This window comes from Falco peregrinus, chromosome 11, assembly GCF_023634155.1.
Source record: "Falco peregrinus isolate bFalPer1 chromosome 11, bFalPer1.pri, whole genome shotgun sequence".
Lineage (NCBI taxonomy): Eukaryota > Metazoa > Chordata > Aves > Falconiformes > Falconidae > Falco > Falco peregrinus.
The window spans coordinates 32,017,916-32,041,764 of record NC_073731.1 but is presented as its reverse complement, the minus strand read 5'-3'; the positions used below and the strand labels follow the sequence as shown (position 1 = coordinate 32,041,764).

At 40.6% G+C, this 23,849-nt stretch overlaps 1 long non-coding RNA gene across 1 annotated transcript in view; it reads left to right on the top strand.

Annotated features, from left to right (window-relative positions):
* Nucleotides 1-23,849, top strand: part of LOC114011108 (uncharacterized) — a 171,326-nt gene that overhangs the window by 112,546 nt on the left and 34,931 nt on the right. The window contains exon 8 of the long non-coding RNA XR_003552865.2: nt 14,397-14,466. This is a non-coding gene — a long non-coding RNA (uncharacterized LOC114011108). The remainder of the gene's footprint in view (nt 1-14,396; nt 14,467-23,849) is intronic.

The window sequence follows — 23,849 nt, the reverse complement described above, 5'->3', positions numbered from 1 at the left end:
AGTGATAGTATGACTCTGTACTTGTGGGACTAAGGCTTCTGCTAATAATGTCCAATTTAAACTACCGCCTGTTGGAGTTATCTATTTCCACAGCTTTTTCAGGCTTTGACAGGGAGATCACAAAAACAGTATAGATATTAAAAGGGCATCCTAGACATAGTTTAATAAGTGCTGATGTTTGTCATTTGGTCAAAAAAACCTCTTGGTGTGACAGAAGCAAGCCTGTATTTGATGGTTGAGGCTTAAGCAATTAATACAAAATTCATGTGTGTTTTAGGAGCTCTTGAGGTGGGCATATTTTGAAAAGTAACTTTTCCAAGTACATAGTGCTCAAATAAAGTCAGTATTTTATGAATCTTCCTCTCATAGACATTTTTCCTTTACATTCTGAAGCAGCTATCAGAAAATAAAGAAAACTTTTGAGCCAGAACACTTGATATATGCATAGCGTTACTTTTTTATTTACCATGCTCTCTCCCCTTGAGAAAGCCCTGAGCAGGACAAGAGAGAAATTGTCTAAATGTCAGAAATCTTATAGTCTGTCCCAAAAATATGTGTTTTTTCTGGGCTTTGCATAATGATGCTTATGAAGTGAAACTCAACATGGGCACGCAATTCTGATATTGCACTTCTCAATCCGTTTGACTGTTGCTATTACATCCAGAGCTGATCTAAGAGCAATTGAGCCTTAAAGGATATACCAGCTGGAATAAGGGCAGGCAGGGTATTCTTGCTGCAGCTGAAAACAGGTCCAGCAGTGGCACAGCATCTTGCTTTGGTGGAGGGCTGATCTCTGCTGGGTTGCCAGAGTCAGCCTGATAAGACTGTGGTAGTAAGCAAGAAATTCAGCTTGCTCTCACGTGGCTTTGTTAGGCTGCTGTGTGGAGGACTGCTAGATAGCTGTGTTCTGTCAAGCAGAACCAGTTGGAATATTAAGAGGAACAGTGTTGACCCTTGGTTAGAGGTAGGGAACAGACAATTTGAAAAGAATGGTCAGAAAAATATAGATGGCCACCCTGCCTCTTCCATGCTCCCTCTCCCAGCTACCCCACTGTCATCTTTTGTTGGTAATGGGCTTTTCTGTTCCCTGCCGCCGCACGCGTGTGTGCACGCACCCCCCCACACACACATACCCCCTCCCAACACCCCCCACCCCCCCCCACCCCGCCCCGGTCTTTTCTCCAAAGACTTCTCTGGTCTGTTATTCTTGCAAAAACACATGTCCTGAAATTGCATTTGTGACTGTCTCTCCCCCACACTTCCCCAGCACTGGTGTGATGCGTCACAAGGGAAAGTGTTATTAAATGTGTTGCTGGCTACTTAATACTTCTAAATTGTGGCTGTGCATGTTGTTGACCTGCACAGTAGTGCTTAAATTGTACAAATTATAGCATGGCTAGGGAGCTAAAACCCTCATAGTGCCAAGTGTTCAGGAAGCTTCTCATCTTTGTAAGAATTTGGTGAGCTATTCAAGAAGAATAGCATAATGGATCATCTAGATTTAACAAGTTCATTGTAAACAAGTGGCAAATAATGTGAACAGATCAGCCTGGCCACTTCTGCTTTGCAATAGAAGGAAGTACTGCTGGTGATTGCAGTGTCATCATGGTGTTGGTGACGATGGTTGAGAACTTCAGGCCTTGTTCTTTTTGTGTTCCCTGAGGAGACCTCCGTTCACCAGGCTTGATGGAAAACTGGATTTAACTACTGAAGTATGGGCTCATTTTAGGTGACCTATGACTCTGGGCTGGGGTTGCAGTCTGCTGCCTTCCCCTGTGGTGGTCCCATGATGCTGACCATCCCCTGGCCTCCATCTGCACAGGCAGGCTCATAGCCCTGGGCTAGACTGCCACATGGACCTCTGCTCCAGAGACAGGCTCCAGGGTGAGGTGGTGGCTGATAGCTCAGCGTCAGTAACCTGTCACCGCTGTCTGCACCCATGTGTTAGCCACCTCGGACGGTGTTCTGGGTGCCACTTCTTCTCCATGGCCATGTAAGGAAAGGTGGTTGCAGGCTTCTAGCAGAGGAAGCAGGAATTAAGTGGTTCTGATTTATTAAAAAAAAAAAATAATAAAATTGTAGTTTTAGACAACTGTGATACATGACCTCATTTATAGTCTACCAGTAAAGCAGAGAATATCACTCCCTTCTTTTCCAAAAGCAGTTTGGCTACAAAGAGGCTGTGACTTGCTGATGAAGTGGATTTTGCTAAGCAACCAAAGAGCTTGAAGTTCAGCTAGTTTAGCCTGAACCAGTCGTATCACACTCCTGCATCCCAGTGACACCCTGTGAGTGGATCACTTCAGCGGAAACAGTTTCATGTGTCTAAAAGCAGCGTCCCTCTGTCACAACACAGAACAGCACAGAGTTCTTGCATCTTAAAGGCCTTTAAAAGCACAGAGATGATGTTACATGTTTTGGGCTGTAGAACTTCTTTTTGATATCTCAGTTCTTTATGATGCTTCTGTATTTGGAGCAGACAGGGAATAGATATCTGTGATCTTTTCTCTGGTCAATACCGCTAATGCTGACTGTAAGAGTACCAGTGAAATATTTCTTTAGTCTTGCTCTGATTCCCCTTCCCTCTTTGTTTTCCCTTGTGCACTTGGGGAAAACATGTTTAAAAAACAGTTTTCTAAAAGCATCTAATCTTTTGTACAGCACTGGTTATGTTACAATCTAGCTTTTATTAGGTGAAAAACCCAAGTTATAACTTTTTAGTATAAGAAGCAAGTGACTTAGTGGTGAGAGCTAGCTATCTCCTAAAATGCCTTGGGTTTGTCTTTGAAAATATCCTTGAGAGAAGAGAAAGAGATAGCTATAAAAAAAAAAATAATAAAAAAAAAATTGCAAGATGAATGAGTGTGTGGTGCTGGTGGGGACAGCTGCTCTTTCTCTGTATGTGTGCACGTAAATTGGGGTAGAAAGTGAGTCTGGACTGTGGCAAATTATGATTAAATAAAGTGCCCTTCTGGTTATTTCAAATGCAAAAAAAATTCATTGCTTTGTTGATTTACGATGATTAATGTTTTCTTTATCTCTGGGTTGGTTTTTTTTCTTGGTTGGGTTTTGTTTGGTTTAGGTGGGGGTTTTTTTGAGGCTGCATGGTCAGAAGACCAGGCATTCACAGCTCCTTACTGATTCTAACTAGGGCTGAAAGATGATTTGAATGTTGTGACTTTTTGTGCCCCATTGTTTCTCCTTGTGCTCTGGTGGAAAAAGAATTACAAGTATTCCAATTCTCAATAACACCTCTGGTTGTTCTCTTAGTCTCTGAGTATGCTGCTGGGGTTGGAGATGGAAATGCCAATGACCGGCTGACAGCCCAGTGTAAGATTAATGCTCATCATTTTATGAGGTAATGGCTATAAACAGTACAATCTGGTTCTTTAGAACAAGACTGAAGTATTAAATTGTAAAACCGCAGACATATAGTAATAAAGAATTATGAACAAAGAAAAGATTTAAAGGTTTGGCTGTATTGTAGTTTGTTTACGGTAACCGAACAGCGAGAAACATGTGTGATTAGCTGATCAATGAGAGGCTGTTACTGTGTTTTATATAGTCTTGTCCCTGTGATAATGACATTGGGGATGTAATTGGTTCTTTAGTTTGCTCAATACTATACATATTTGAATCAATAAATAGGATTTAGCTTTGCTAAATATAGATTGGGATTATGGAGCAGTGCTAGCACTGACTTTATGTATTGCTTCAGCATTTTAGTGAACAAGAATGGCTTTGTTTCACACAAGTGTGCTACTTCTCTCACTGGTGAAAAATATGGGCAAGTAAAAATGTAACTAGTAGGCTGATGAGAGGAATAAAGGGGATGCTGGAAGAAATTGTGGAATTTGAATTACTGTCAAAAGAGTGGATTTTAAGTCATTCTGAACTGCTATTGTAATTCAGCTGCAGTGGCCCTACATGGCTCCTGGTTACAGCTGCCACCACTGCTGGGTCACAGGCACCCGGGGTTTCTGTCTGCTACCTCCTCTGGCTCCAGAGCATACCTTCTCCCCTACCGGCTGTTTTTGTCACTGGGTAGCTGTCGACCCGGGTGCATTAAGCACTCACTGCCTTCTTACTGACATGATACCTGATAAAGTGACAAGGGGAGGCTCCCCTGGCTGGTGGCCATGCTCTTGCCTGTGTTGCTCCTTGGTCACTGGGAGGTGTTCCGTAGGAGTGACAATCTGTGGCACCTCACAGGCATCGCGTTTAAAGTTGTCTCACGGTAGGTGTGTAAACTTTTCACAGAGAAAAAAACCAACAACCATAACAGAAGAATAAGAAAGTTTCACTGTTTGGGGTGGTTTGGGTTATTTTTTCCTAGCCTATATGAAAACAAGCAGCCTGAGCCCAAACAACTGAGTGTTTATATGTGCTGCATATTACAGCTCCATAGTAGCTTGAATGATCTTTCCTTGAAGGAGTCGAGTATTGAAAGCTACTTGTTTTCTGGGGGTATCTAGTCCTGGAAAAGCTTTTCCAATTGCCCTGAACTTATGCACAGAAAATCTTCCTGATCTCCCTCTGCTGACAGTGTGTTAGGCATTGGTCTTGGACATTCAGAAATCTCTGTATGATTACCACTGTGTGAAGGGAGAGAGCAGAAACTCTGTGGGTATGTTGTTCTACAGGTTCTTCCATGCACAGAAAAATCTTCCCTAAGAGAAGTTCTTCATAGCTGCAACTGAAGGATCATGAGCAAGCAGCTGCAAGGTGACCATTCAGGGGTGGAGGTGTGTGTGACCAAAGCTAGCCCAGTGGTGCAAGCCATGTGAAATGTATGTAATCCTGGTGTTTGGGCTTTTTGGCTTTACAGTCAGGAAAGCAGACCCTGCCACTCCAGTTGAATGAAGGAAAAAATATTTGTTGTCTGTCTTATGTGGGTTTTGTGTAGTTGTGGGGTTTTTTCTTCTTTTTCTTTTCCTCCCGTTAGATTTTCTTTGCCTTGTCACTGTTGTTTCTCCTCTGGAACATTAAGTATTTGGAGATCAGGCTTACCTGAGCACAGATGCTGACAGTTTTGTTGCAATAAAACTGTGCTAGTGCCCTTGTCATAAATCACAGCCACTAATTTGAGACTTAAATTACAACTATGTCTTATGAATTGCCCTGTACAATTAAAGTGCAATATAAATACCTGCCATGGATTTTAATAAGCAGCGTAGTCACAGGACTGCTAACTATCAGCTGGCTGCTGCTGGGATGGTAGGTTTTTTTTACTGCTATTAAATATAGTGAGCAATATGGCTAGTGTCTGTTGTTAGAAGGAACACCAGCATTGCCACCAGCGCCGCTGTTTGGCTGGAAGTGTACCATTGTCTCTCCTGAGGAAGGGGATGTTTATGAGAAAGCAAGGCATACTGTAGACAGTAGAAATACTCTGTCTGTCAGGGGCTGACACCTCCTAGAACAGTCACAATAACAGCAGAGCTCAGTGCTAAATAAACTCTCGGTAAACCAAAGAGAAGTTCTACCTAGAAAATCACTGCCAAGGTCATGTCCTGGCTGCTGAGCTAGCGTACGTAGTGAGTCGGACTCTGGTAATTGGATTTGGTGAAACTCTGAGTCTGGTGCAGTGTCTCACACTATGCTAATGCTTGAACTTCTTGGTATGTGTTTCACTGCAAGTGATGCTGCTGACTGCCCTGTGGGTGGGGGTAGATGGTCAAGGCGGAGGTGTGGGTGAAACAGCAGATACTAGACTTCTGCAATTCACTAAATGGATAAGATGCTAGGGTTTCCAGGCATAGGGCATTGAATTTAACAGTCAGGAATGCATTCACAGCTAGAAAGATTTGGTGGCAAATCCAAAGTCTGCTATTGGTTAGAAGAGGGGCTCTGCACATTGACCACTTGTGAAAACCAGTACCAAAGATGTCGGCTTAGGTTACATCTGCTTAGGACAGACTTGGCCAATGTCACTCTACCTGATTTTTCTAACACATCACCTTTCTAGTGCTTTGGATGAGGAGTCTAAAATTAATACTTCTTGCTACTGGACTTATTCCATGTAGACAGGAATAGAAAGGTTCTGCTAACACTTTCTTTCCACTGAGGTTACACCTCCTACTTAGACTGCACTGTTAAGGTTGTGGCAGACCTCTGATTTTTACCGTGTAACTACTACATTTATATATGAAAAGTGACATTTTTTTAATGCAGTGAAGAACACCTCCAACTGAACAAAAGGGTGTAAGGGGATTGTTTGTAAAGGAAATTGTATACTGGTCTCCAAACCTGTATTTCTGTGAGTTGGTCTCTGGTTACTTGCTTGTTTTATCATAGAATCAGAGAATCATTTAGGTTGGAAAAGACCTTTAAGATCATCAAGTCCAACTGTTAACCCAGGATTCCCAAGTCCCCCACTAAACTGTATCCCTAACTCTGCATCTACACATTTTTTTGAACAGCTGTAGGGTACTTTCAGGATAGTAGCTCTTTAGTAACAGGGAATCATGTAGTTTTCCTTTCCAGTTGGAAGTTTTCTCTCCATCCTTCTATTTGTGCTCTTTCCTGTAATGTTACATGCCCTTTCTTATCTGAGTTGACCAGAAAACAAAATATTACTTGTTCCCCTGTCACACTGCTGTTGATGTGATACCATCATGCTGTGAGGCATATGTTAAGTACTGTGATGTTTCTTCTTTGGGCCTTGGGGAAGAAACCCACACTAGCTTGGTCCTGGGAAATTCTGCCCAGGCTCAAAATCCTTCTTCCTCCCCCGTGCTTCCATCCTCTCCTTTTTAGTCCCGAGGTTGACTGTTTTCTGTAGAATTACTGATGCCATCCAAGAGATATCTGTATTTCATCGGCTTTAACTGAGTGGCCCAATTACTCATTAGTAGTGGCTTTCTTCATAAAAGACACAAGAATGGGAAGAATTGCCTCCTGTTATTATCAAAAACCAGTGAACAGCATCACTGAAGTACAGAAAGCTGCACCATGTTTGTAATTATGTAGTTTTGATCCTTTTGAAATGTGATTCAAGCAACTTCTTGTTTCTCTTGGATTTTATGCCTTGAATAGAAATAATCTGTTTGTTTGCCATTTGAATAAATCTTTCAAATTTCAGCACTTTGGGGAGGTGTTCACATCATCCGACTCATGCATCTAACACAGATGCTCTGAATTGTTCCATTGACTTCTCACCATTCATTACAAAAAGCATTTAGTCTCCTAAATTGTAAGATGTAACATAGAGGTACATAAACAAAAAGGGTCTAACACTGGAGTTGGTGAAAGTCCCATTCAGAACTGTAAATGGATGCAGCTGAGTATTTAATGGGAAAACAGTCGTATTATTAAGGAACAAAAAACTCTTACTCTTAGAAAGTGGCAGTCTTAATCTGTAGTGGCATATTAGGGGAAAAATACTAAACTACCGTTGTTAATGTCTCATCATTCCTTACACTTCAGAGAAAAGCTGTTGAAAAAACACTTTGGTCAATATGTTGGTAATGTATTTGCATTCTATGCCTCGGATCACGTGTAATGTCTCATTAAAACATATTTAGTTATTTGTCATGAGTGAGCTTTACAAAAGATACACATTAATAATCTGTCTTAATATTGAAATATTTTTGCTTTTTAAAAATCTATGCACCATATGTAGTGCTATTGAGGCTTTAAGTTTCTGCCTCCCTACTGATTTGATTTATTAGTAACTTTTATCTGAAGGATATAAATGAGGATAGAATTGCTGGAAGCCTTCATCTAAACTGCACATTTCTTTGATACAGGATAATAAAGAAGCAGAATGTTTTCCCATGGTGCTTGCTTATCGAAAGTCCTGTTTAGCTCAGTGGAGATTCATGATATTTATTTTTTTGTTTGTACGGACACAGACACTCCTGCTATTCTACAAGATTCCATGAGAAATTTACAAGTGTTCTAAACTTAAAAAAAAAAAAAAAAAGTTGTCACAGCATATCAAATGAAAAGGTTTTCTGCGTCATGGGCCATCATGTGTTATCTACAGTACACTGGTAATGCAAGTATCTCATTTCCCTTGTCAGCTAAGCTACATTAGCTACTTCAGGTATTGTAATCAATGGTATATTGCTTAACTTTCATCTCTCATGCCCTGTAGTTTGTGATAGTTTTCTGCCATGACAATGTGAAATTCTAATTATAAAGATTAAAGCCAGAAGGAATGTGATGTAACTGATAGATGGTTCAGTTTTCCAATGGAATAACTTTATCTGCAGACAGAGTCAAACAAGTGTTTGTGCTGTGCGTAACTTTCCAGAAATGTGAAAAATACTGTTTTTCTTTGAAGTATCAGGCTGTTGGGATGTGCCCTCAGTGATACTTCATAGAACATGAATGAAGCAAGATGGATATAGAGATGCTCGGATCGCCTGGGGGAGGCAGTAGGCCAGTTCTTACTAGGATCTGACTGGAGAACATCAGACCTGAGCCTGAGAAAATTTCCACCAAAATGATAGTTTTTGGAATTTTGGCTTCTCAGTGGAAGCTAGTTTTTGCAACCAGCTTTACTTTGTCCCATTTCACATATTAGATTTTTCCCATGGTAGAGGAAAAAGAGGGAAAGATTTCTTAGTAATAATTTCCTTGAGCAGCAGCAAAATCTAGAGAAGTTTGAATATCGTCTAACCCAACGGTGTAAACCTTGGGCAGTAAATGATGTAGGGATAAGGTTGTTGAACAAATGCCAGTGTTTTTCTCCCATGAGATGATATAGCACTGTTATCTTTTAGATTATTACAAGATTAAAAAAAAAAAAAAAAAGAGGAAGGAAAATTACTTCCATTTTCTGATTAGGAAGTTCTGACTGATTGGAGTAAAACTGTGGAGTGGGGGGAAAACCTTCATGTCCTGCTTTTCAGTACCAAGCTGTTGTAGCTCAGGCAGGTATTCTTGACATTGTGTGAGCAATTTGCATAAATGATCCCACTTAAAATGTTAAATCTGGCTCGTTAGCCAGATGCTCAGGGTATAAATAATGAATGAACTTCAGATGCTGTGGTTTGACTACTAACAGGTCAGTAGGACTGGAAGCAGGGCACCAGCTTTTGAATTTGCAGAATTGTAGTTCCCTGTGTGTGTTGATGTTGTATAGGCATGGTAGCTGCAAAATGCTTTGGTCTTTCCAGTACCTGTATAAATGTTTTTTGTAGGGAAGTTGTCCAATACCTAGGATGTGTTCATGTATGTTCATGTTAATTTTTTTTCCGTAACATAAATGGATTTGAAGTTCTAATAAATGGTGAAACTGGGTTTGGATGTTGAATTCTGGTGTTTGGCTGAGTCAGACAGCTAAAGCCCCTCTGGCACCTGAGCTAGCATCGTTGCATCACTGCAATTCTGGTAGGTACAGTTGAAGCACTTTTAATTTGGGTATTATGCAACACAGGGCAGCATAATAAACATACCTCAGCTTGGGCCCTGATGGGCATTATCTGCATCCCCAAGGCACTGTGGCAGGCCACCAGAAACAGTCTCGGCTGCTCAGAGGTCTTTTATCAAGCTTGCATGGTTGCTGACTCCAGATCTGTAGTGTGTAAAGTCTGACTGCACCTACTGCTGCATGGTGGTCCCTTTCTGTCATGGAGTAGCTAGAAACATCCACTGAAACAAAATTTAAAATTTTTGAGCCAGAAACAGTTCATTGAAAGGTCTCAAGCTTGACAAGTATTCTCTGATCTAAGCTAGAGATTGTTGGCTTCCCATTTGGATTCCTAGTGGGTTTGTCCTTGAGCAAAGCCAATGCCAAACAGCAAAAGAGTTTTGGTCTGAAACCTTGTGTTAGGAAGCTCTTTTCGCAACTGCTTGTATGTTAGCAAAGGGAACTCACAATATGAAGGAAAGAATGCTTTTATAATTTGCCAGGGGTAATCTTTGCATATGAAACTGATTTGGCTTTAGTCTTAGACTGTATGGAATTTATTCCTGCTTCTTGTAAAAGAAAATGGATGTAATAAACATTTACACTGCAACAAGAGTACAACATACGTAGAGATCCACAGCCTCCCTTTTTGCTAGTTGAAAGCTCTTCTGTTGAACTGTACACCTTCTTGCAGCTTGAAGGAATCTGTTTTCTCTAATTCTGCAGTAATGTTAAAAGTTTAATACTGCCAGAGAGATGTCATGTCTGACATGGGTGTCTTGATGAAGCTTCAAAATGTCATGTGAACATCTTGATTTGATGCTACCATTTTCAGACTGGCAGGTGGAAATGAAAGCTTATTGTCCATTTGGTTTATATTTATCCTGCCTCTGAACGGTCCTATGTTGTCATGTTAACAATCACTGCTGAGCTACCTTTTTCTTGCAGTAAATCTGTGGGACACTGGCCATTATCTGTTATTTGTGGTTTCCCTTGCCATGTACATCCTTTGCATAGAAAGCCATTCACTGTCCTATTCACTGTATAATATCCTATTCACTATATAATATAAAGTTTTATAGTATTTGAACATTTTTTCACTTTATAGACTTGTCCTTTTTTTATTCAGTTAGACAGAATTCGGTCATGATACTGCTGACTTACTCTTGCATTTTGTGTGTTCTGATTGGTGTTGCTTGCCTGCAAAAACCACATGATCTCTACAATGTTTACAGAGAAGGGGAAAAAACCCCACATTTGTGAGGTGAGGGTATCCAGCCTATTGGCATATTAGCCTGTGGCTTATTTTGCTTTTAGGTTGGTCACAGTGCTGCGATAGGTTTCTCTTCAGTGTGATATTTTTTTTTTTTTTTTTTTCAGAGAATCTCTTAAGCTCCCTTAAATGGTGGCAAAATAAGAAGTATTCCTTCCTGGCTGGTTGGTGTGGCTCCTCTGCCTTCTGTGCTTTCATTATCTTGCTTTGGAGTTATTTTACCCAGGGGACCCTAAAGCACCTCCAGTTCTCACATGTGTTTGTGTTGCATGTTTGTGTCAATGATTCTCTGTGGCTGACCACAGGGACAAAGCTGTGAAATCTATCTTTGTGTCTGCCACTGTGCTAATTTTCCACATGAGGAGATGCATCTGGGAATCACAGCACTAAACCATACTGAATTCTAGCTAATCTCTCCTCCTCCCCCTCACCCCTCCCTCCCCAAATACAAGACTCTGTATCCTCAGCTTCATTACTGGCACGTCCACTAGCTACTTAGAGCAGGCAGCTGCAGCTTTGGTGTGCATGGCCTGTGGCTGTGGCAGGACTCTGCCACCCCCTTGCTTGCTCCATGTGCGCTGTCCCCAGAAATTTGCCTTGCTGCAGGTCCTGGAGGCCCTAGAACTGTGTCCGGAGCACTGAGCACCAGCCTGTGGGGTGTTGGGAGGGAGGGGTTTGGTTTGATTTGGGTGAGTCATCTTGTTGCAGGGTGGTGGTCATGTTGGAAGTGCTGTTCTCCTCTGCAAAGGTGAAAATGGGTCCCTGAGTTTGACAAAGCTGGTGACTTGCGCATCCCTGTGCCATGCCGGTGACAGAGGCGGGCGCTGAGGTTTGCTTGTGCAAGTAGATTTTCTGCTCCCTTTTTTCCCTGCTCTCTGCTCCTTCTTCTCTCCCACTTAGAGCTGAAGGTATTAGAAAGGTAACCAGCAGACCCAGGGATGTTATCTCTCTTCTGCTCACTTGGGCAGTGTCCGGTTTTGGCTACCTCAGGAGGAAGCCAGTCAAGTGGCCCAAGGCCACCAAGGAGGTTGGGGTGGAGGTTGCCCCATGGGGACAGGCTGTGGGGCTGGGGCTTGTTCCGCCTGGGGAAGGGATGGCTCTGCGGGGGCAACAGCAGGTGCTGGCACCCGTGGGAGGTGACTGAGGGGTACAGCCGAGCTCTTCACAGCATGGTGGGGGAATAAAAGGCAAGGGGCATAAAAGGAAAACGAACGGGAAAGAATCTTTCGCTGTGAGGATGCAGTGCTGAGGCTGTGAGAGCTGATGAGCGCAGTGGGCCATGTCAGTTCACTTCCCACTATGGTCCTGTTGCTATGTCTTGGTATATTGTGTGCCTCTTCTGGGTGTCACACCCCTCCTTTGGGGTGTGCAGTTTGCTACCAGTCACACATCCTTTTCTAAAGGAAAGCTGCCTGCATAGTTGATGCTTCCCCTGGGAGTGTCATACCTGGTGTCCCTGTGGCTTCCTGGCCAGAGCCTAGAAGCAGCTTCTGCTTTCACCTTCTCTTGTGGTTTTGCTTTTCCACAACAGAATTAAGGTGGCTGATCTGCGACTCCTGTTTTCCCCACTTCTATAAATAGAAGCTGATTCTCATTTGCCAGTGGCTTATTTTTTTTACTAATAAACTTCTTAATAACTTTGAGATTTATGGAAGCTTTTTCTTAAGGAGTCAGGTAAACTTGTGAAGCCCAGCCTAGTGCAAAGAAATGTCACCAGTAATTTCTAGCAACTTCCTCTGGCCTTCTTCCAGGGTATTCAGTGCTTTTCCTGGTGGTATGAATTGCACGAGCAACTCAGTCTTGTTAATGGTGACTGGTGTAAATGGAGTTTTACAATCTTTGGACTTGCGAATGTAATTTGCTGATGCTTTGCTCTCCTTTGTGCACCAGTCCTGCACTTGATTTGCTCTTTCTCCTCTGGCTAATCTGCTTACAGATGAGACTTGTTGTGAGCTGAATCTCATTTCATGGCTTAGTTTTTTCTCTCAAATGGACATTGTTTGTGTTCTTCCTGCATGCTTTCTTCTTGGGTGAGATGGGTGAGGAAGGTCCTGTGCAGGTGGCATAGCAGGCTGTGTGTGAGCCAGCTACTGGAGTACCCATGGGTGGAGTGCACCATGTCTGAGGCTGTATTTTTGCGCTGTGTCTGCGTGGGCTGGAAACTTGTAAGGTACTGCCTTTAGCAGAAGAAAGGTGGTTTCAAAGCTGTTGGATAATTAGGATGGAAATTCTGGATTATATTCTCACTGCAGTGGATATTTCATATGCTGAACATACTGATTCCAGCTTGGGGCTATATGATTTAATCTTAAACAGATTTTGAAAAATACAAATATATGAATTCTTACTCTCCTTTGCCTCCCATTTTGTATAATTTTTTTATGGTTTTAACAAGTATTATCAGATACCTTTGATTTCAGGGCAAAGCAAATTTTTATTTTGAATTAAAAGTGTAGGGAAATAAGGATTTCTTGCATCTGAACTTTTTTCTTAACAGCCATGGTTAAGCTTCGAAACCATTGCACAGTAATTAGGTTTATTGCAGTGTGCCATGTTGTAGACTTATTTAAATTCCTAACATACGGATCTAATTTTGTATCTTGATGGCAGAGAGAGAAAAAGAGTATGTAAAAAGGTGTTATGCTTTTCACTGCTCTGTTATTGGAAGGTGATGAAATAAAAATCAAACCACCCTAAGTGCAAGGGTAGTGTGCGTTTGGGTAATATTCCTTTTAGCCTCAACTGTTTTATACAGGGCTTTTTTCAACGTTATTGAAAGTGATGCATAGTAATTAAAATGTGATGATTTTTCCCTTCCAAGTAAGCATATACATTCTATCAAAGAGCAATTGGATGATCTTAGGTAAATTAATTTTCTGCATTCAGACATGTTATCTTCTCCCTGATTCATATGTTGCTATAGCAACAATTGACTTCACAAGGCCTGACTCAGCTCCCAGAGAAATATGAAATGCCCTGGTTTATATTTTTCTGCTGTAAGTCATGGAGGTGACTTCAGTAGCAGAAGCTGATCTTTATACCACAATTTTTCTTCTTTTATCTTCAAGATAAAACAGTTTATTTTTCTCAAGTTGAATACATTCTTTCTTCAGTGTTTATATTTTTGCAGTATTTTTATTAGTGTGACTAAATGAAAGAGTTCCAGAACGAAAAATACAAGTGTGATTTAAAAGGGCCATTATGCTTTTAAAATCTTTTTTTAATTTTCAGGTATGTATTAACTTCTGTCAGTCTCCAAAACAGGTATCAAATGGCAAAAATTTGGATGCCATTTACAAGTATACAGGTAAAATATAAGTATACAAGATAAATGTCCACATTCACTCCCCCCAAAAAGCATATAGGTCACAGTCCTGGGGCAAAGACCATGGAAAGTAAAATAAAATAAACAGACATACCCTTGACTAAGGCAATTAAAACATTGTAGTCCATTCTTGGTTTGAAAATGTGTTAAAGGTCATCCAGTGTTGTACTAAAAGCAGAAATTAGGCATCATATATGTATGTGTTCTTTCAGTAATTTGAATATATTTACTGTGGCTTTACAGAACAAGGATTGGACTCTCACTGTTGTCTGAAGGTATCCAATGTATGCTTCTGTGTAAGTCCTGACCTTTAAACGTGAACAAAGTATGATCTCAAGGAAAAACCTTTTGAAAGTCAAGTAAAATCCTGGTCCCACTAAAATCTAATATTTTCATCTGGAATGCATACAATGAAGTGATTTTCTTGCTCTTTATAGGTCTACAGGAAACTGACTGAAATGTTTAAATAGATAACCGAAGACATCACACATTCTGAAAAATTACAAGGTAAAACATGTATAGCTGAGTTTGATGTTTTATTTAACTTGTGCATTAAATTTGCCAGCTTTAAACAGCCACCCCCAATGACCATAGTAAATGAACAGTGAATCACATGACTAAGCCAGATTCTTCATGGACTGTAGACTACAGTGATAGGATTTCTGTGGTAAAATGTATTTAACCATCGCGTGATAGAGAACAGGTGGAAATGTACCTCAGTCTTGTAGAACTGTGAGATCTCTGTTGTATCTGTAGGGAAAGTACATGTCAACAATGAAAGAGAGAAATAAGTAGTAAAAAAATACTTTGTATAAGCTTTGGGAGCAGGGTACTTGTGGATCATTTTTGTGTAGTCTGATACTTCAGGTATTAGCTGTGCATCAGGCCGTTGGTATGGTATGTAGTGCACAGTCCACAATGGATTTTTAGTGTGATTGGTGTGTAATATTGTACAAAATATATCCATAATGGTATATTACAGTGAGGAAAGCTTCCTTGCGCTATCAGGAGCTCGGATCTTTGCACTGTCAGGAGCTCATCAGTGGGGGAAACATAGTCCTTGTGAACACTAGCTCTCAGATAGTGAGGGACACCGTGGACATCATGTATGGCCTCTGCCCTGTGGGGTTCCCCGGTGAGATCAGTTAGCACAGGGTGGTATTGATGCACATTATGCCTTTTGATATGGGGGCATGCCTTGGTGCTCCTTCATACAGCAACCCTATTATTGGGACTACTGTATCAGAAACAGCCAGTGCTGTTACTGATGCTTATAGAAGACAAGCAAGGGGAAGAACACCATCATCTGGTCACGTCAGGATCAAATATAAAAGCTCAAACTTGCAATCATGTGCACATATACCTGAACAGCATGTATGTGGTCTGCCTGCATGCTTAGTTTCCAGTTACGTTAATTTGAGCTGAAGCGCATTAGCTTTCTTCTAGTCCGGGACTGTGCGTATTCACATTCTCTCTCCAAAAAAAGTTGCATAGCCTTAAGCTATTCCCATTCAATTATAGATGTCCCTTTGGCTATGGGGATGTTGCTTTGACAGATCAGGTACCATCCCCTGTTCTTGACTGACTTCCTAATTTCTCGCTTTTCTTGGAAAAAGCACTTTTCCCTAGCTTGTGAATGACTTTCAAGTGTTATGGGTCACCATCCACCCACCTTTATTTTATCAACCCATAAATTGACAGGGCTATAAATGGATTTAATAAATGCAGTTTATTGCTGCCTCTTGACTGAGACCAGGCAACGGTAATCAATCGGTTTGGGGTGACAAAATGCAGGATGCTGTAACAAATCACAAAACTAACTGTTCTACATTTGCAGCAAAAGTGCTTCTAATTGTAAAACCAGACTAACTTGAAGTTTATATGTCAGAGTTCATAGCAAATTTCATTGTCTAGTAGGTATTTTAAGTTCCTCTACATCCCTCTGCAGAAGAAAGGCTAAACCTGTAATTTATGTGTACTGTTTATTAGGCAATGACCTTGCATGAAATTTTTGAGCATGTATTTAAGGGTTTCTTTTACAGCTTTTCACCAATTATTAACAGAAATAATTTAATTGAGTTCTAGACTAGATTTTTTTTTCCCATTAACTTATCATTATGAACTTATAATGGATGCTCTAATTAGGTAGTGTTTCTAGTGGGAATATTTAACTAAATTAAAATTGGGACAAATATATTCAACACACTCAGTAACACTAGAGGCCTATTGTGCATCAATAACCTGCCCAGTAAACAAAAGTAAGCAAGGAAAATTGGCTGACATATAGGGTTTGGCTTGTATAAGTTTTTTCTGATATACTGATATTGAGGTAATATGCTGGTTTTTGAATGCTGAAACAGTTCTGTTCTGCTCCCCTCTCTTTTGGAAGAAAATGTTTCAATATTTCCCAATCAAAACTCCCAGAAGTTTTTTGACCATGAAAAACTGTCATGCTGATGTTTTCTTCTAACCTGTGAAGAAAATGACTATATGAGTATTGGAATTCCCATGAAATGAAAACTTCGAGTTTGGGTCAGGGGTCTTTTTGCTTGGTGTCGTAGCTTTTCAAAAAGGCAGGTGAAGAAGCTTTTTCTTTTTTTTTTTTTTTTATTTTATCTGTGCCATAAGTAATTTTGAAGTCTTTTTTAAAATTCCTAATCTGGGTTTATGTCTATTCTACTTAATGTACTTTGCAACCTTGAGCATTAAAGATATAGCTGGACTGAAAACAAATTTTTAAAAAACTTTTTCTTGGGTCAATATATTGTGACATTTCTAGTATCTCGTGCCTATCTGTGACTCTGCGGATGATTAAAAACTTTCTTTACCTACTGTGGAGGCTTCTGCCTCCAGGTAACCTTTGCCTTTTCTATTTACTCCTTATCTTTCATCTACTACAACAAAATAGGATGGGACCATGTGGGCAAGAGCTTAACACACCCATAGGAGGACAAAATTAACAAACTTGAAGATGATGTCAAATTGCAAAGGTATCCAACTGTGGGACAGATACAGCCTCTGCAATAAATTTGCTGGTCTGTACAGCGGCCTTTCTCCTTCAGTGGCCCCCCAGGCTAATGCCAGAGGGTGGGTTTCAGGAGTAAGCAAGTTGTTCTCATCTCTTAATCCTTTCTCCCTGCCACTTTCCTTCCTGTGAGCACTGTGTATGCTTTCTCCTCCTGCTTTCAGCAGGCACATGCTTCCTTTGTGACTGCAGTGCAGCCATCCCATGCAGCAAGGCACGTCCCTTTCTGTGACATCCAGAGAGGTTCAGTATCTCTACCATGGCCAGAAAAGTGCTTCTCCTGCAATAGTGGCATCTTCAGGCTATATGTGCAAGTCCAGTCTGTGTATGAAAATGTATGACAAAATAAGTTTGTTATGGTTTTTTTGGTGTTTTTTTATTTTTTATTTTTATTTATTGACTCTACGGGACACAGTGTAGTCTGCTCTGCTTTGGTGGAGGGATAATTTACTACTTGTAATGCATGTGCATAAGGATGGGAAATAATTAACATCACATAGGTAATCTTAATGCTGGAGTTGCATAATTTTTGAGTGCCTAAATTTGCCAAGGCAATAGTCTGTTGAAGTTAACATTTTGTTATTATATATAGAAAGCAATGCACTTACCTTTATAATGATTTACAGAATTGTCAGTAGAGAATCAAGAAATGCTCAGGGAGCTGAAGGATTGCTGCCAGAAGTAGCTATTTTGATTGAGAGTACAGCTGAAATCATTGCACGTGTTACCTACAGTATAAATTAATCAGCCCAGTAGTGCATACATACTTGGTTACATGTGCACAGTTTCAAAAATGTGATTGGACAGAATGATGATTTTTTTTTTTCTCCAAGAGTATTCTGAATAATTGTATTTCCTTGGATAGTTTCGGTGACAACTTCTCACCCTTGTAAATCTGTGTTGGCTTTGCTGTGTTTTTGCCTAATGGATGCATGCATCAGAAATATTGTTCTGAGATGCTTCTGCTAACCTGTCAAGATTTGATTGCTGTTTCCAATTAGGTGAGATTAACAGACTAAAATTTACTCAGTGTTTTCTTACCTAAAAAATCTCAAGTGTGCAAACTGAAAAATATTGAGGGTCTTTTTTTGGGGCAGGGAAATATAAAAGCAAGGAAAACAAGGGGAAAACTACTTGCAGTGTCTTGTCTCCATAGGGGTTAGCTTTTTTTTTTTGATGCAAGGTTTGAGGTGTCACTGCATTGATGATTTATTTTCTTCAGCCAGCAATGCCCAGAGGGCCAATCATCATGTGGCAAGGTGCAAAAAGGCATATCACAGAAGTGGAATGGACCAAGCCCCTCTCAGGGTGTTATAATAGTCCCATTTGCTTAGCAGTTATGTGTCCATTCATGGTTCATTAATTTTGATGGTGCCTAGCCTTCTAGTTTCTTCTGTCTGCTTCCCCAGAAAAAGAAATGGTTCATTCAGGGTATTATTTTATGAACTGACTGTATATTCAAAGTTTATTGGAACAATTCTGTGCCCCCCCCCCCCCCCCCCGCCTTATTTTTAGGGTATTTATAAAGTATGAATTTCCCATCACATTTGTTGTCCTCTGTCTAAAAAGATTTTCTAGTAATAATTTATAGAGGTGTTTTGTTTTTTTTTCTTCTGCTGGCATATTTGAAGGGAAAAAAGATGAAGTTTGCATGCAGTAAATGCTGTTCTCAGTAGGACTCATGAATAGGAATAATTAAAAAAACCTAAACTGGTGTTCAATTTCAGTTTAATTACCAGCCACAGGCTTTAGACAGGAAAAAGGACTGTTTAAGCCATCTTTGCTTCTGGCAATGACAGACTTTCTGCTTATTGTACATTTTCTATGGCTTTGTCCAGTTTAATTATAAACCTCTAATTAGTGGCACAAGGTAAGTAAAGTTTTCTAACAATATATGTTTCTCAGTGGGATCTTAAATACATTTGGGAACTCAATCTGCATAGAAAAAAAATCTATCTCCAGTAGTTATTATTTGCAGTGCCTCATAAATAACATTCACATGTGAACCTGGACTCAGGAGAGGAATATTTATGTTTAAGGCTCCGGGAGGTAAAGCTGGAGACCACAGTGGGACAGAGTACGAGTGAAGTAGTGTTTTATGTGTGCCGTTGGTATATTTTTGCCCTCTTGCACATATGTGTGTTGAGTGAAGCTGGTCAGCAGCAAAAGCAGATCTCCTAGAATCCATACAAAGCTAGAAGGTTTTACTGTGGCTGACCAGTGGAGCCCACTGAAGAGTGCAGTGCTGTCATCTTGGAATAGCCCCCCCTCTAAACTGGGTCCAAGCTGCATGAGGGTAGTTAAGGCAGTAAATATCCTTGAAACAGAAGTTGCTAGATAGAATGACTCTGTTCTGCCCAATGTCCCAAGGACTGTGTTTGAAGGGTGCCTGCCTGGGATAGTACCTGTGTCCCTGCTGGGAGCCAGCCTGCACCCGCCTGAGGTTCTGGTCTGGGGACCTCGGCTCTGGCAGCCCCGTTCCTGCTGTGACAGCTCAGCTGGTTGCAGCCAAGGTGACTCCCTGCTGTTGGTCCCTGTTCTGGGGGCTGGGTGACTCCAGAAGCTGGAGAACTGGGGATTAAGAAAGGTCAATGGCAAAACTGATAGCAGGATGCGTGAAAAAAGTATCTTTTCCTTCTCTGAAATGTGAAAAAACCCTCACCAACATATGAAATAAACTCTTGGCCTGTATCTGAGAACAAGTCTTTGATTTCTTTCAACTTGAATTCTTGTTTGTCATAAATCCATGAAAATACATTATCTACACTTATAAGTATGTAACAGCTCAGTGCTGCTAAAAAAAGTGGACTTTTTTTAGTGGTGTTTTTTTTATTGTATTTTTTCCAAATGGTCTCTCCCCTAGCTTTACTGATTTTTTTTTTTCCTTTCTCCCTTTTCTTGCCTGCATAAATGTCTGTCTGCCCTGTGTCCTGCCATTGTATCCACACCCCTCCCCCCACTATCTATTTAAAAAAGCATTGCAAAACTGGATGTTAAAGTAGGTTGAGGATTTTGCCAGTTACAGATTCTAATAATAATAAGGTAGTACTGAGCATGACCCAGGAGCCATGTTAAAATCAGCTAGAGGGGAAAAAAAAAAAAAGTTGTTTTGGTTAAATACAGGCTTAATGTGGGTAGCTAATCATGCTTCTCCTTACTATATGTACGTCAGTTTTACATGGTATTTAGCATTTACGGTAGCTGCGTGAGTCCTGCATTATGTTACTGAACTAACCTGTTCTCAAGTATGTCCAGTCTTCCTAATGTTGCATTCCCCACCCCCCCACCCCCCCCAAAAAATCTAGTTATTTTTATTGACTTGATGTTATTTTTTAATCTTGTTTAACAAATACGGTAGGGAAAAAAAAGAATCTGGTGATAAAGAAGGTCTCCTTAGCAGAGGAAGGTCAAAATGTTCCCTCAACACCATACAATGGACACCTTCTAATTTTGCATTAAAGGAGCCAATTTGCCTGAGGGGTAGCTGAGCTTGTGGCAAACCTGGTAGGGCTCATGCAAATATCTCTGCCTAGGCTACAGCCTATCTCTTTCTTATGGAAGTTCTGAAAGCAGAGGTTTTAGGTTGGGCAGATGTAAAGGAATGAGCTTTCTGGAACTCCAGTGTTTCTCTGAATAAAGCTGTATTTTTGTTTGTGATTATAACTTTAGTGATTAAAATGTAATTAGTGACTAAACAGGTAAGAGTGAAACAGAAATCTCAGTGGCATGAAGGGTTTCTGGTTCCTGGAAGAGTGTTAATCCCATTTGAGAGTTTGGGGGGAGGGGGGAGCAATAGTAATTATCTAATGAATAGGCATCAGGGTCTGCTTTCCATAACTGCTTTTCAGCTGTTATGTTACAGTTTTTGGAGGGATGGCTGCACACTGCAAAAACGTCAGGGTAAACTTGCAAGTAGGGCAAGGCACAATTAAAACTGAAAATTGAGACCTGTAACATTAATTAGAAACTCATTAACTACCATTTATGATAATATGCCTTCGTGTCTCTCCTTCCTCCTCCTGTCCCTCCTCCTCTCAAAAAAATAAAAAATCCAATTTATCACTTCTCGAAGGAAAGTGCTATTATGTTGTGCTTCCATGCAATCTCATAACGGCTTGGGAACTGAAACCCCTGTTTCATTTCACCCTTAAAAATTTTACATGTTCTTGGGTCTGAGACAGTGAGAAAGTGAGATGGTGGGGTCTGGATAGAAGGGAATATTTCAGGAGAGGCTTTGGATAAAGAAGAAAATACTGTGAGTCTCTGTCAATATAATGATTAGATTGGGATTAGATTGTTTTCTCAGTAAGCGTGATTTAAACATAATTAATTTGATTTCAGAAAAGCTGAAAGACGCAGGCAAATATGGCCTCAGAGTGTACAACCGGTTGTCTTGAACTTAGTGACAATACACTCTGCAGAAGGTACAAGAAAGTTTGGGTGTGTGCAAGACTTGTGGAAATTTTATTGGGAAATAAAAGAGGGTATATTTATTACTAGAAACTACAAATCAAAGTAATTTTTAATTCATCCACAGCTGGCATGCATACTACCTAGTATTTCAGCTAATATGTTCTTTCATTTCATGGGCAATGTGAATATTTAGTAACAAAGAAAGCTTTCAGGATTTCAAGACACTTCATTAACAGCAGTGAAGGTAAATTAAGTAAAAAATCACCTTATTTCTTGTTTTTCATTTAGTTGGCAAAAAGACAAACAAACCACTATTCCTGCTTAGAATGACAACAAGCTTTCCTCCTTTTCTGTATTGTTGATAATTAAGAAAATAAATGTTCTGAGTTCGATCGTGATTTTGTGTGTGTTGCTGTGATTGGGGTTTGAAAATATTTTGACTTCTAAAGAGGTTTTCAAATAAAGGGTGGGGTTTTTTTTCAAATGGGAAGAAGTCGCACATCTCATTTTGTGGGAACTACCTGCTTAGGTTTGTGGCATGTGGGGTTTGTGTGTGGGTTTTTTTTTTTTCTTTATTTTTTTGTAAGTGAGAAGCATGGTGAGATTTAACAATGCTTTCCATCTGTAGGTGAATCTTTATCAGGCACAGGATATTCTCCTCCCAACATGATCAGTGAGATTAGAAGATTCTTTTCCTGAGTCAAATGGATCTCTTTCTTTGTCTTTTGTTTCTTGGACACTGGCTAAAAAATCCTTCTCAACTCTCAGCACTTCTTCCTCGCAATGACAGGCTGTATATTTTTCCAAGAGATTTTTGTTTAAGTCAATAAATGCCATACCACTGCAGCTAGATGTTGGGACCATAAAGCTTGCTTGAGGCAGTTGGATGGCGCTTGGGGCACTTTGGCACTCCGTAAAGGGTTTCGATCTCTGTCCAAGAGGCCTGTGTTAGAGTTCGTATGGAGCACAAAGATGATAACGTGACCTTCATGTGGCTGAAGAGAACATGGAGATGATGGCTTTCTTCTCTTGGCTCATGGATGTCTTTGTGCTGCCCCAGTCTAAGCTGGTTTTGGCACTTTGCTATTATGTCTGACATAATTGGAGCTCTCCTCTAACGTGTTGTGGGTAATTGGCTTTGCTCTGAGCTGAGAGAATGGCTGGTGAATTATTCTGCTCTGAGATGCTCCCTCTCTCCTGCTGAGAAAATGCAGTGGCCAGAGATCCAGTGTTGGCTCCGTCTCAGCAGAAGCTCTTTAACCATAAGAAAATCTACTTGAGTTGGAGTCTGCTCCAGCTGGCTTTGTGCTTGTCTCAAGCACCATGCACAGTTACTCGAAGGTGCTGGGATGCTACAATGAGCCCCTGATCTGGGCTGTGTGTGGCAGGTGGATTCTGTCAAGAAGCCTGGGGAGACTTTGCATCCTCTTCACGCTGCCTCGCCCCTGCACCTGCACTGGTGTTTGCAGCAGTTTTTTCATCCTGATGAGGAAGCCAGAGCTGGCCGAGCCGGACTGCAGTGTTGTCCCCAGCCACAGCAGGCATGTGTGTTCACAGGGCTGGGGAGGTACCGGGGAGGCCGTCTGCTTGGCAGAAAGGAGTTGCCTTAAGACTAAATCAGTTAGAGGAGTCCAGCCCTTTGTGTCATTATACAAAAGTAACTTAATGCTTGTTTTAGTGTGCGCTCACTGTAAATATGGCTATTAATACACCAGGAGTATAGCACTATTTTTGTTGAAAGCTGCTTTCTCATACATAACTCACCATGCCGCACAGATGTTAGGATTTTTCTGTGTAATCAGATGATCTGATGAGCATCTTAATCTTCCTTAAGGTACTTCAAAGTTGTTGCTTATGTGGCAAAATGTGTTGCTGCATGGTAAGACTGAAGCTGCTGCAGTTCATCTTTATATTCATAATTCAGACTACACGGTGTGTCGCTTAGGTAAACATAACCTTGAAAGCAGGGCCAAACCAGGTCCCCAGAAGATGTATCAAGGCACTAAGTGACACAGCCCTGGTGGTGTGCCGAGGGGTGTTGCCTTCATCTTGTCTGAGTTTGCTAAAGAGGAAAGTCTGACTGATTTGTGTTTGGGGAGGGTTAAGGTAAGGCTTGGTAATGCCTATTCATAGCTATCAAGACTGGGGACACCAGATGCTTTAGGTAGGTTAGGAAATTCCATCTTTGACTCAGAAGAATCTCATTGCTGTACCTTGTAAGAGTTGTCTTTCGTAGCTGGAAGTTTGTAGTATTTCATTTAGATGGCAAAGATAGCCATAAATTGTCATTTTTATTAATATGTGATTTGTACAGACATAAGATATTATAACAATTCAAAGCTCTAATCATCATGATAATGGAGCCTAATTGCTAAGCTCCTTAAAATCTTTAAGACAAAATCTCTGCTAATACCATCTGAAAGCTGACAGCAGTTTATTATTTCTGTTTTGA